General features: G+C 39.0%; 1 long non-coding RNA gene across 1 annotated transcript; it reads left to right on the top strand.

Annotated features, from left to right (window-relative positions):
* Positions 1–212: 212 nt before the first annotated feature.
* Positions 213–9,005, top strand: LOC116995715. Its single transcript, XR_004417772.1, has 4 exons — positions 213–264; positions 1,410–1,492; positions 5,028–5,141; positions 8,877–9,005. It is a non-coding gene; the product is annotated as an uncharacterized LOC116995715 (long non-coding RNA).
* Positions 9,006–12,790: the final 3,785 nt, after the last annotated feature.

The raw sequence follows: 12,790 nt of genomic DNA, 5'->3' as shown, positions 1-12,790 counted from the left end.
GTGCCTTTGACACTGTTTGCTTTTAGAAGGAAAGCTGCTCCCCTATTTTGCCCCACAGCTTTCTCCTTGCATCATTGGTTACTCAAATATATTTCTTTCTATTTTAAAAAGTCCATTATTTAGCAGAGATGTGTCCAACCTGTGCTGCTAACAGATGAAATTACTTTTGCTAGAACTATCTAAAGTCACTTTTCACACATGTTTTCCTTCCAGGCATTGTGAAAACTACTCCTGGTCTTTGATCCTCTTCTGGGAAACTCTCAGGTGAGCCAGGTATAATTATGGGCTTCACAGCCAGCACTGGTGGGAGCTGTGTTGGGACACCTGTGAGCTGGAATGTGTCTTACCATTTAGAAAAAGTATTTTATGGCTACATGAAAGGTGATGGGAATGTATAGCTGTAAGGTTATTTTAGAGAGAAGCCAAGAAAAAACACAGCTGTGACTTCTCAGCAAGCAGGGAGTTTAATTGATTAAAAAGAAAAAAAAATGTTAAAAAAAAACAACCCTGATGCTCCCTGCTTTCCCATTCATTTTTCATGTCATGTAACTCATCTTCAGTACCCTCAGTTAAAGGTTTTCATAAAGTAAGATATTCATATATATATACACACATTCATTTATATTTGAGGTATAATTTCCCTACAGTAACTTTGTGTTCCTCCATGAGGCTCAGTGAAGAATTGACCCTAATTCTTTGGCTGCACAAGAGCAAGAGGCCTAATGGTTCTTCTGTGCTTAGACATATTTGCTGGAAGGAGTTTAATAGCATAATAATGTTGCTGCCTTCCACTGTCATTTCTTAGGTTATCTGTCATCTGGTTGATTGGAACAAACTCCCGAAAGAGTTCTGGTATTCCAGTCCATTTCCTAATCAAATATGTTCATTACTTATGTAATTTTCCTTGTCCTGTAGGGGAGGGACATGTGTATTATTGTCCATTCCATGCAGATTTTGAAATTAAAATCATATCATAGTCCCATTTCCCATCCTTCCCTATGCTTGATTCCCTTTTATCCCTTGATTATCTTTTATCTAGTCCCTTGGAGGATGCCATCATGCTTGTACCTTCTCACCAAGCAAGTTGAGTTATCAAATATATCCAAACATTTTTGACAACCAGGGGAGGCTTTAGGAGATTGCAGAGGAGCCCTGTACCATGTTCACCACCCAGCCACTGAGTTTCCTTGATTGCTGTTATAATTTTGTTGCATCAATCAGCCACAACATGATAATAGTCATGTAAGACAAGCAATTACTAGGTTTCCTGGGCTGGTCCAACCACAGGGACTAGTCCTAATTTAAAGAAGCTGTAACTGCCAGTGTATGTGTATGTGTTTTTCTTAAACATTTCTAACTATATTTATCAAGTGAAATAAAAACTTGTATTCCCTCTTGTTCTCCTGCAGGGGCTGTGCCTAATCCTGGGATTACTGACATCTGTACATCATTTCAGTGGTAAATTACAGCTGGGACATGCTAACCCCAAAGTGTGAGTAAGAGCTGTTCGTAAATGAGTGGAAACTCCTTGGCAATTTATGGTCAAATTATAATAATTAGCTTAGTCTTCATTCTCTTTTGATGGTTGTATAAAATTTGTGCTATTTTCTTAGCACCAGAGTTGTTTGTTTAATCAGCAACAATAATGGTCTTTCTGGTGAAAATTAGACTGCAATGAATCCTCATTTTGTGTTAATTGTCTCACTAACAACTTCTTCTCCCCTTCCCCCACACAAGCAGAGGAATGATGGAAATCTGGAATTAATATTTCCGTGGAGATGATGTAATTTCCTGAGTTACTCCAAAATAATCTGAATTTGAAAACTCTTAACTACTAATTTGAGGGAAAACATAATAAATAATACAACTATATTAATGGGTAAAACATATAATCTCATTTTAGGTAGTTCATACCCAGTTCTCTAATAATGTATTCTGTGCTTATAATAATGTATTTTTTGTGCTAACAGGTTAAGCACAAGAAATACAATGTTGAAACTCAAAATTTGTGCTATTTATCTCTGTTGCTAGTGAATAAGATTAGAGTAACTCTTTATGCATCTGTTAAAAGCTACTCTCCTTGAAAAAAATTAAAATAATAATGAATAATTAGTTTTTTATTTATAAGAGGATTGGGCAAATTGTAAAGAGGTTAGAGATTAACTTTATTTCTCAAAATGAAGCGGTTCCAGCCCTTGTATCCATGTCATGACTATTCAAGGAAAAATAAAATTAAAGCCCTTTTTTTAGACAAGGGCTGAAAATTTAAATAGCAGTCTAAGATTCCCATGCTGCAGTGAATTTGGCCTTTGACTGCCATATTTCGTATTGTTCTGGTGCAATAGCAGTTCTGGGATAGCTTTGCTCACCATGGAAAACAGGCCATGGGGCAGATGAATGAGATTGTACTGGCTTCGTTAGGAGTATCAAATGCTTAATTGAGAAACCACAATGAAATTCAGAAAAACTTTTCCAAATCATCACCCTCTTTGGAGATGCCTGAATTCTGGAAGTTTGGAAAGATTCTGCAACTTCTCAACAAATGATGTTTTGTTAGTATCACCTAGAATTTGAGGTATAACAGTTAGAAGAAATAGAAAAGAGAAGCTGTTTTTAGGAGATGATCCTTGTTGTGTGTTTATGTATAAAAGATATCTAATCTTGTGCAAGCACAGTGCTTAGGGAAATGGCTGAGTGCTGGACATGGTGGATTAAGGTTTATGGTTGCACTTGATGATCTTAAGGGACTTTTCCAATCCAAAAGATTCTGATTCTCTGAAACAAGTCTTGCTGAAATTCAGATATATTTCCATATTTCCAAGATGCTGGGAGTTCATACAGACAATCACTGGCTCTATCTCCAGTGGTTTATATCATATTATAAGATTATTTTTTATGCAGGTCAAAAACATTGATTCTTATGCTGCCTATTCCATTGAGTATATATGTTCTATTTTACTCATCTTTTACTGCTTCTAAGTAGTTTTCAATAAGTTACATTGTGAGCGTCAGCTTCAAATAGTCTTTGACTCCTAGCTGACAAATCTGTACCCTTTGCGGGTAGAAGAAATAGTGTTCTAAAAATGGGAAGTATAATTATTATTTTACTGACTATGCAAATTTGGTTCATAGTTCCTCTTTCTCTTTGTTCAGTTCATTTATTGTGTGGTTTTTTTAAGCCTCTATGCTTCCAAATATTTTTTGTAAGTTCCTAATTAAATGTAAGATTATATGTAAGCATATGTGTCAGTTTAAGTTAAATGATGTTGACTCTGTCCAGAAAAAAATCAACTTTACATCTCATATTAATTATTTTCTTAGTCTGTACATGCTTGTCTAGAAGAAAGAAAATTTAAGTTAATTCAGTAGGTCTGAGAACACTGAGGGAGTCTTGATTTTAGCACGGGTTTCTAGCTACTTGATAATTGTAATTGTGCAATTGTAGGTATTTTATTTTCCTAAAATACCCCAGAAACAACTTTTCTTGCATTGGTAATTATTCTGTGCTTACTTGCTTATAATTTCAACATTTGTCCATTCTCTGGGAATAATCACAAACACCTGAATTGTACAAGATTTCTGTAATTGAGTCCTCTCCCTTCTATATCATAAATTTAAGTATTAATGGGAAACTGTTTCAAAATCAACTTCTGGTTGTTTGTAGAAAAGTCCCCACATGGCATCTGGAGCTGTTAGGAATAGTGGGCATAGGATAAGAGTTTAGTTGATAGCCTTTGCGGACTTCCCAGGAGTTAAATTTTAATAGTGAGTATTGAACTTGGATTTCCCCTTACAGAAAACATTGAAGGGACTAGAGAACTTTAAATGCATGTAAACTGGGGTTTGATAGATTAGAATAAGAATTCTCTTCTAATTTAGAAGAAAACAACTAAACCTGAACACGAGTCATACATTTATTAGCTCATTCATCCTAAAAAACCCTAGGTTTAAAATAAAAAATATGGATGATGCAAACCCTCAGTGTGTTTTTTGTTTGGTTTTGGGTTTTGTTTGGTTGTTTAGTTTTGTGGAAATCTTACAGTCCTTGCTGCTCCATTTCCAATGAGGGAAAGGTTCACTTTTACTGAAATTGTGGCTGGAATGAGTTTCTATCCACAATCTCTCAACACAAATAAATGTACACATGTTTCTATATGTGTCTGTGTATACATACATCCATCCTATCCATCTACAGGTATGTAAATATTCTTATTTTAATCACTCAAGCACACAGTTCAGTCAGCCTGCCCATGCACTGAAGTTTTGTGTTTGCAAGACAGGGAACTAAATATTGAGAGAATATGTTCAAAATGTAATGGCCAATATAAGTTTTGTTTTATGCTAGACTGGATGTGAAAAAATATCTGTTTCATATAAACTATTAAGAGGCAAAAGGACAATGGTGGCCATGCAACTGAACAGATTGTTTTATTTCAAACACCCTGGAGCAACATCTTCTTCCCCTGCTTCCATCCATCCTTTCATTCTCGAAACTGATCCTAAAAATATCTGGTGTCAGTGTTGAAAGTGTGGTACAGTTAAGATATTTCATGTAACTGTTGTGTGCAAGATCATTTTTATTATATGTTAACATGAATTTGTGTGTGTATGTTGTCAGTTATCAATTGTGAAAAAAATGTAATGATATTCTGCTTAAGTGAGAATATATTTCAATTGTTCATGATCAGTGCATGATAACAGCTGATACTATAAGTAAACAGATCACACATGATTTCCTTCTGTCAAACATTTTCAGACTCATAACTCTTAATTTGAGGGGAAAATAATTAGACACTGGATGGATGAAAATTCCTTCATTTTTATTTATAAATTAAGATTTAAAAGTAGTCTGATTTAAAAATCTGCTGGGCATGTATGCTCCAAATATTGTGTTTAGAAACCTTTTCTTCATGAAAAGTGCAGGACAGGCAGGTGGGTTTGATCAGCCACCATTATCTAAAGGTTTGTCTGAAAGAGAGCATTTGACTTTCCATCTTCAGATGATTTATTAGAATATTCCTTTGCAGTCACAGTCCAAGAGTAGAAATGTATGTGCAAGCGGTCACTGTACCCGTGCCCACAAATGTAGGATGCAGCAGAATCTGGTTTTCCCTTTGTGCTGCTGCAGTCTGGCAAACCAGGTAAGTCAGAAATATTTCATGGTATGCTGTGATATAAGAACTATTTTATATCCCAGATGGATTTTAACGACTTGGGAAGAAAAGTGTTCCTTCTGTATGTCCTGTGTACACAAATTCTGGGTGTGACTAGACTGAGATAGGAATCCCACTGAATATTTAATGAGGATGTGCTAATGACAACTCAAAAAAAAAAAAAAAAAAAAAAAAAAAAGAGGTTGCACAGGAATTTTTTACCATCTTTCTCCATCCTGTTCTGTATTTCAACTTACAAAAGAATTTGCTCTCTAAACTTTTTTAGATAGTCTTTTTTGTTTTAAAGTGGGCTGAACATGGCTTTGGTGACGTTGGCATTGAACTCATAGTTGGGTCTTTCACTTTGGTTTCAGTTTTTTGGGTTTTTTTTAATCTTGAAAGGCAAGTTTCACTCTGACAGTAAATTCCATTCTCACGGTTAAATGAGGGTGAGTTCTTCCACCATTTAAGACAGAGTTTGTTGGGTTTTTTCAGTTCATCTCTCTCATGAGGGGTAATGAGGTTTAGATGGCATTCTATACATTTGTACACATTCTTGGCTGAATCTCCTTGTAGAAAGTGAATAGAGAGGGGGTTGCTCCTGCCCTTAGAGCCCCTCTTGGACAAGCACAACTTTGAGCCCTGATTTCAGAGCCTGTGCCTGAGCCTGCTCCCCAGCACTGTGTGCTTGTGTGGCACAGCCCTGCACAGGACCTGGCTCTGGCTGTGTCTGATCACTGTTCCAAATCTGGGTCCAACAATATTTGCTTGGGCACAGAGAAAGTCTGGGAATTTGATCTTGGCATGTGCCTGGAGCCAAAAATACAGCGCAGCAAATGGGCACAGCAAAGAGCTGGCTGAAATTTCCCCCTGTTATCCCAAATGTCATTCTGAATGTTCTCAGGGACTTTCAGGCTCCCAGGAGACTCAGCTGTGCCAGTGGTATCTGAATGCAATGAGCTGGACCTGTCAGAAGCAAGTCCCAGTCAGCACATTAATCCGCTAGCTTTACAGGTGTGATTCTCTGAAAGATGTTTGTAATATAGATTTTTGTGAGTTAAACTCTGAATTACCACCCTCTGCTGTATCTGTCTCACAGTCTGTATCCCATTAAACATACCTGCAAGCATGCTTAGGAATGTCATTAAATTACATTTTGTTGTCACTCAGGAAAATATTGACAAGTGGGAAACAGGGTCTGATTTCCCAGTGCTTTAGCCGAAGCCCCCTTAGTTTGTCTGTAAGGTAATGTAACAAAGGTATCCAGAGTATGGATGTAAACTTACATTTTGTTTGTTCAAGGAACCACTGCACTTAGGCTGACCCTCAATCCACAGTTATCTCTTAGAAGTCTTCCGTTGTGCATTGAAATGATACACGATAGCAGATGCCAAATTCAGCTTTTTAAACCAAACCTAGAGTGAATAGCTAATAACTTCCTGATTCACTGCTGCATGTTTCAAGCTTTGCAGGTAACTTCATTTTTGAGATTGAAATGCCTATTTTTAATTATTTTTTAGTTTTTTAAAATCAGCTGTATTTAGATCCATATCTGCTGCCTGTGAAACTTGTTTGAATTAAGATTTCATTACAAATTTGAAATGGCCCAGATTCATTTAAGAGGTTGTCTTAAAATATCTCTGATAGACTTGGGCAATTTATGGTTATACTTCAGAGCCAGCTGCTGACTACAGAGTAAAATCAAAACCACCTCACAATTCACAGTTTTGTTTGGCTAAAGGTTTAAATCCAGTTGACAGAAAGGAAGGGCTGAACTCTCCACCCCAAGATTTGCTCATCTCTTTTGCAGCTGTAGAATACTGGAGAGCAGTTATTACTAGCAATCTCACTGAAAATGTTACTTTTCTCCTATACAGAGCCCTGTTTGAACTAATTACTTCTGTAATTGTCATGGTGGTGCTGTATTGCTAAAATATTCAAATATGAATGACTTTACCAGCAGCTCTCTGGAAGGAATAAGGCATCATGCTGCAATCACAGAGAGATCACATTTTAAAGCAACCAAATGCAGATACATGGGAAAAGGGGGGCTAAAATGCTTGGGATTTGTTCCAGTGTCTGCCCAGACACTCTTTGTGTCATCAGTTTTTGTGGAGCAACTTCACAGTTGTTTCACATCCCCAAAGAGCAACCTAAATTTGATCCACTGTGCAACTGTGGAAAGCAGATTTCATTTTAAAACAAAAGTGTCTAATCTATTCTTTTACTCAAACAAAATGCAGCCTCGGTCATTGGGTGGTTTGTTTCTTATTAATTAAGAGATAAACCCTTGTTTTTCCATGATGTATATAATTTTCAGTTTCTAAGAAGATAGGCTTTTGAAGGATCTGCAATTCAGCTGTTGGTGAAAGCAGCTGCCCTCAGTAAATGGTTCAAGTCCTCCAAAGTGGCACCTCACCCTCCTCACCCAGGAGTGAAAGGATTTGGGAAAGGCACAAGAGACACCATCCACAAATCCTTCCCTCCCATGTCTGAGGGGACAAGCGTCTGGGGAAGGACACAGGGACAGGGCTGTGGTGCTGTCCAAAGTCCCCACAGAGCTTCAGCATCCAAATTGAAGAAGTTGTCCCAAGGTGACAGAGGGGTCTTTGTGCAGCCAGAGGCTGGATGTTCCATGGCTCAGGACTTCCACCAGCACTGCTTGGAAATCAGCCCAGAACAGAAGAAGCCCTGGTTCTCCACAGTAGAGTGCAAAGGAGTGAGCTCTGACAGAGCACAAACCAGCCAGACACCCACAGTCCCTGGGCCTGTCCCTGCTGCATCACCCGAGCACTTCCCTTCATTCTCAGCATTCGTTATTTGCATCTTAAAATGCCTCTCTGAAGTTCAGCAGAGATATTCCTGCTTTCAGTGATAAATTTGCAACAATGCTTTCCTCCCTCCTTCAGACCTCTTTGAAATCAAGCACTGCAGTCAGTGACATGTTGACAGTTTTGCATAAATAAATGAAAAAGAAGTTGGAAGTGGTTGACCAAGACTTATTATTAAACTGACTGTGTATCCATGTTGCTCTTCTGAAAAGAAAATTAATAGAAGAAGGAACCGAAAAAAAGCTCTTGAAATACACGGTTTAGAATTTATTCTTCGCCTCAACCTACAGTATATAATTGTAAGAATCAAGGCTTTTGGTTTGAGGTGAAAATTCTTGCTCTAAATTGTAAGCAAGATTGCTTTCCTGGTATTGCTCTACATGCTGAGAGGATGTGAAAATGGATCTTTCCAATACTGGGAAAAACATTAGTCCAAAGCTACTCACTTAGTAGATAAGGGCTAAGTATTATTTAGTCCCTTTTGTTTAAAAAGAAAGATACTAATCATCTTGGCAACAAATCACAAAGATACAAAACTTTAACATTCCTGCTGAATATTTTATTTCATACTCTTTATGATAAAAATCTAAAATGCAAAATCTTGGTGGTCCAAGCACAGAAGTGACACCTAACCTTTCCGAAGCGGCGCCCTGCGCTCTGGAAGGTGCTGAGCTGGAAATGGGAGCACTGTGCTGCCCTCCTTTGCAGGCGCTCCTGTTTGCCAGCCCTGTTTCCTTCAGCAGCTCAGCCTCCCCCACACTTTTAGTTTGGCAGTAGCCTCAGGCAGAGCCATGGTGCCAGAGAAGAGGGCTGGCATGGCATGGCCAGCCAGGGGCTCACATGCCAGCTCAAATACAAGTGCTTCCCCTTGCTGTTTTCCTGTTTTCTCCAGGCCAGCCAACCAAAGATGTAATTTCTCCACTCCTCGAACATCTGGTGTAGGCTCTCCATGCTCATAATCATCCTGCCAGTGCCCACCCTGCAGGTGCAGGGGCGTACAGGGCAGGTTCTGAGAACACAGCTTGGCAGTGGGTAAGTTCATCCATAAATCTTAGTGAAACACATGCCATAGGATTGAACTTGCATTTATCTTTTTATAATTTTTGCTGATAAAGCCATACCAGTTGGAATAATGTTACATTATAAGGTTATGAAGCCTTGGGCAAAATCCCCAGCTCTTAGTGAACATAGGGCTTTCTATGGTAATAAAAACCTTCATATTAGCATCTTAAGCTGCTGTACCACTTATGCCTTTACAGTCTATTCCTAAACCAATTTTCACCCCTTCTCTCAGCACAGGCTTTCACTTCTCAGGCATTTGTCTTCCTTCCCTGCCCAGCGGAGCCCTTGGTTTCCTGGTCTCGCATGGCAGCTCCAGGGAAGCCTGTCCCTGTGTGCCTGGCAGACAGCTGCTGTTGAGGTGTACACTGCCTTCAGCCAGTCTGCCCTGGCAGTGCTGGTGAGCCAGGAGCTGCTCCTGCCCTGGCTCAGCACGGCTCTCCTGCACAGATGGTGAACCATGGCACATGCCGCCCACTTGTCCTTCTGTGCCTCTCTCCATATGGTTCTTGTGTTGGAGCAGGAGACTAATTGGTGTCACTAGGAAATTAATTTCATTAAGCTCAACAAAGCTGCTGTTAAAATTTCTCATGTTCTTGTAGTGGTGTGAATGGCTGTGTGAGTCAGGTCAGACTGAGATGGGAATGTGCAGTTCCAGGTTTTAACTGGGGTCAAACCCACCTGTACTGCGCCTAAAGATTACTCTGTGGTGTGTATGTAAGCCACTTTAGCATACAAGTGAGCTCCTCATTTCCCCAGGAAAATCATCTCATGGCAGGTGTGAGATTGGGCAATGTTCATGTCTGTACATGTGCACTGTATAGAACCTGTAAATGTTCTGGTGCTGCACAGGATTACTCAGCCTTGGAAATGGATATTGCCACGTGCTCCTTTTAGTGCTGGTAGGGGAGACAGTATTAAAGCAATCTGATACTAAAATGGATGGTTTTAGATGATAGATACAGTTAGATCCCCTTTGTGCTTAAAAGGAACTGATTAAAAATGCCAAGATTTCAGGATCTAGGATAACATCTCAAAGGCAGCCTGTAAAGCTTCACAAGTCTGTCACTCTAAGGTTCAGCCCCCACTGAGACTCAGTGTCGAAGGCCAGAATTATTTCACAGATATTTTTGATGTATTTGTTCCTCAGTTAGTCACTTGGGAGCACATCCCCAAGAGGGAGCTACAGCATGAGGGAATTTCTGTGTTGTGGGGTGGAGCAGGGGCTCCAGGCTGTTGGGTTTAGGACACTGATTTAGGTCTCAGCTGCAGGGCTGATGCAGTCCAGTGTAGAAACGGGCTGCTGGAATTCCTGGAGAGCCACAATCAGCTTCTGCCAAGAGCTTCTGCTTCCCAGCACATGGGGCAAGAATGTGTGTTGTGGCTTCTAGCCATGTGAAGGTTTGGGTCTGCAGCTCACAGAGGTATGGAATCTGGCAACCATGAAAAGTAGGGATATTCATGATGGAGACACCTGTCCCTACTCCAGTGGTTACTTTATGTATTTTAAATATATTTATTTAATCTTATTTTCAACATTTAGGTTATAAATCTTCTACAAGGCAGCCTGTGGAACAGGGGCTGGGATCCAGGTGTCTCTGTAGTGAATGTTCCTGCCACAAGGCTGTGGTGTCACACTCTGCTTCTCCCTTTTCACCACAGATATTTTTTATTTATTTATACAGAATGAAACAGATTCATCATCGAGATTTGCAAGATTAACAAAATATTCCATGGGCAGGAATTTAAAGCAGAGTTGAAGAATGAGAGGAATTTGCTCCCCAGCACCCCATACTTTGTGACGGGTGATTTTGGGAAGCTGCTCCATGTGCTCCCCACATGCCTCTGGGATAGAGTTTCCCATGCAGGTGGAGGAACTGTGCTTCAGAATCCCTCCAGGCATGAATTAGCCATGGAGAATTCAGCTCTGCTGACACTGCAGGACTCCTGGACAAGCCCAGAAGTGAAACTTTAGCACCTGGTTGAACCCTGGAAGAAGAGGCCTGTAGAGGTAGCTGAAGAATTTTTGGATGCAGGCACATTAATGTAAAAAATCTTTGAAAATCCCACTAAATACTTATTTGCATCTTTAGATACTTATCTAACTGCAATAATGTGATTCCAAATCAATTTAAGAACTTGTGTTTCTTGAATATTAAGACTTTTTCATTCCAAAAGAAACTTCCAAACATGGTTCAGAGAAGGACTGTCATTAATAAGTTTTTAATGAGCCTGTACCTTTGATTGTGTGCATTACATGTCAAGTAAGAATTGTTTCAATGAAATTAATTATATTTTTACCTAATCAGTAGAACAAGTATTCATTCTTATCTTCCCTTTACTCTGAGAGAATTGGTCATTTTACTTGGAATGGACTAGTTAAAACTTACTTTCAGCCTACATTTCTGTTTCCTAGCTATTTAAGCAGAACTAGTTTTGTTAGTCTTACTAGAAAAAGATGCTTTGAAAATATCTGTTCCATTTCCTAGGAAAGAAGTTGCACATTTATATACATACTCAGAAATCACAAATCCAGGAAGCATAAAACTTAGTGCACTTACAGAACTACTCAAAAATAAGAGTCATTTGCTGACATTATTTGGTACTGTTAGCTCTGGAACACAACGTAAAATGGGACTGACACCAAAGATAGTATTCAGGTTACGAAATACCTTGATTTTTCAGTGTTGTGTCCCAAAACTGCAACAAAACAGGCTACACAAAAGAGCATTGAAATTTCTCTTAGAGAAACTTGAGACTTCCTTGTTTTTCTACAGAACATTTCTAAGAATTAGGGGGAAAAAACCAATAAAACCACCAGATTAAAAAAAAGACACTAAAAGAATATTTGCTATTTAGGGACCAAGGAGCTGGATAGTCCAGTCAAATCAAAACTTATGAGAAATAGGGCCCCATCCTGCAAGCATTTATGTATCCACTCAAATTTGTTGAGTGAACAATTTGTTAAGTGCATATTCGGGAGGAAAAAGAAAAAAAAAGGAATAGTGGACGAGTTAAAATTAACTCACTGATCTGAAAGCTAAACACCATATGAAGCACAAAATAAACAGTGGGTCCTATGCAGATTAGAACCACCCAGTGCACTGTAATTATTGCTTTTATAAGAAGTTGAATATTTGCTTTCAAAACTATTACTTCAGGTGGCTTCAAAATTATAACATACAGAATTTTTAGAAGTTATTTTTTCTGAACCTAAACTTGAGAGAGAGGAATTTATGGCATAACTATCTAATGTTAGCAAAAACTAGCAACCAAATTTCTGGGACAGCCATTCAAATATTATGAAGGTTGGATCTTAAAAAAAACCAAAACCAACAACAACAAAAAAAATAAAACAAACAACAAAACAAAGTGCTTGAAATCACATTGCTATGAGACATTTTCCTCCAAAAAACCAGGTGACCTGTTATCCAGGCAGCCCTCAGAAGGAAGATGAGATCTTTAAAGGAATTTTTGCCTGCCTTGCTTTGCACCTCATTTTCTTAGAGCTCTGCTTGCCCCGTGGCTTTCTGGGCTATGAAAGGTCAGCATGCCTTGCTCCAGGAGAGTGTTTAAGGTACTGTTTATACACACAGCTCATCAGTTTGCCACTGATAACCTGGATTTTACTGCAGTAAAAACCTCTGTGTAAAGTGAACTCTCAGTGGTGATAAAAGGGAATCACTCTTTGAAAACGAGATTCCCTCCATGGACATCATCAAAACATTTTCCATTCACGTGTCTTTT

The sequence above is a fragment of the Catharus ustulatus genome, chromosome 4 (genome assembly GCF_009819885.2).
Source record: "Catharus ustulatus isolate bCatUst1 chromosome 4, bCatUst1.pri.v2, whole genome shotgun sequence".
In the NCBI taxonomy this organism is placed as follows: domain Eukaryota; kingdom Metazoa; phylum Chordata; class Aves; order Passeriformes; family Turdidae; genus Catharus; species Catharus ustulatus.
The sequence above is the reverse complement of the archived record's forward strand: the minus strand, read 5'-3'. Positions and strand labels throughout refer to the sequence as shown.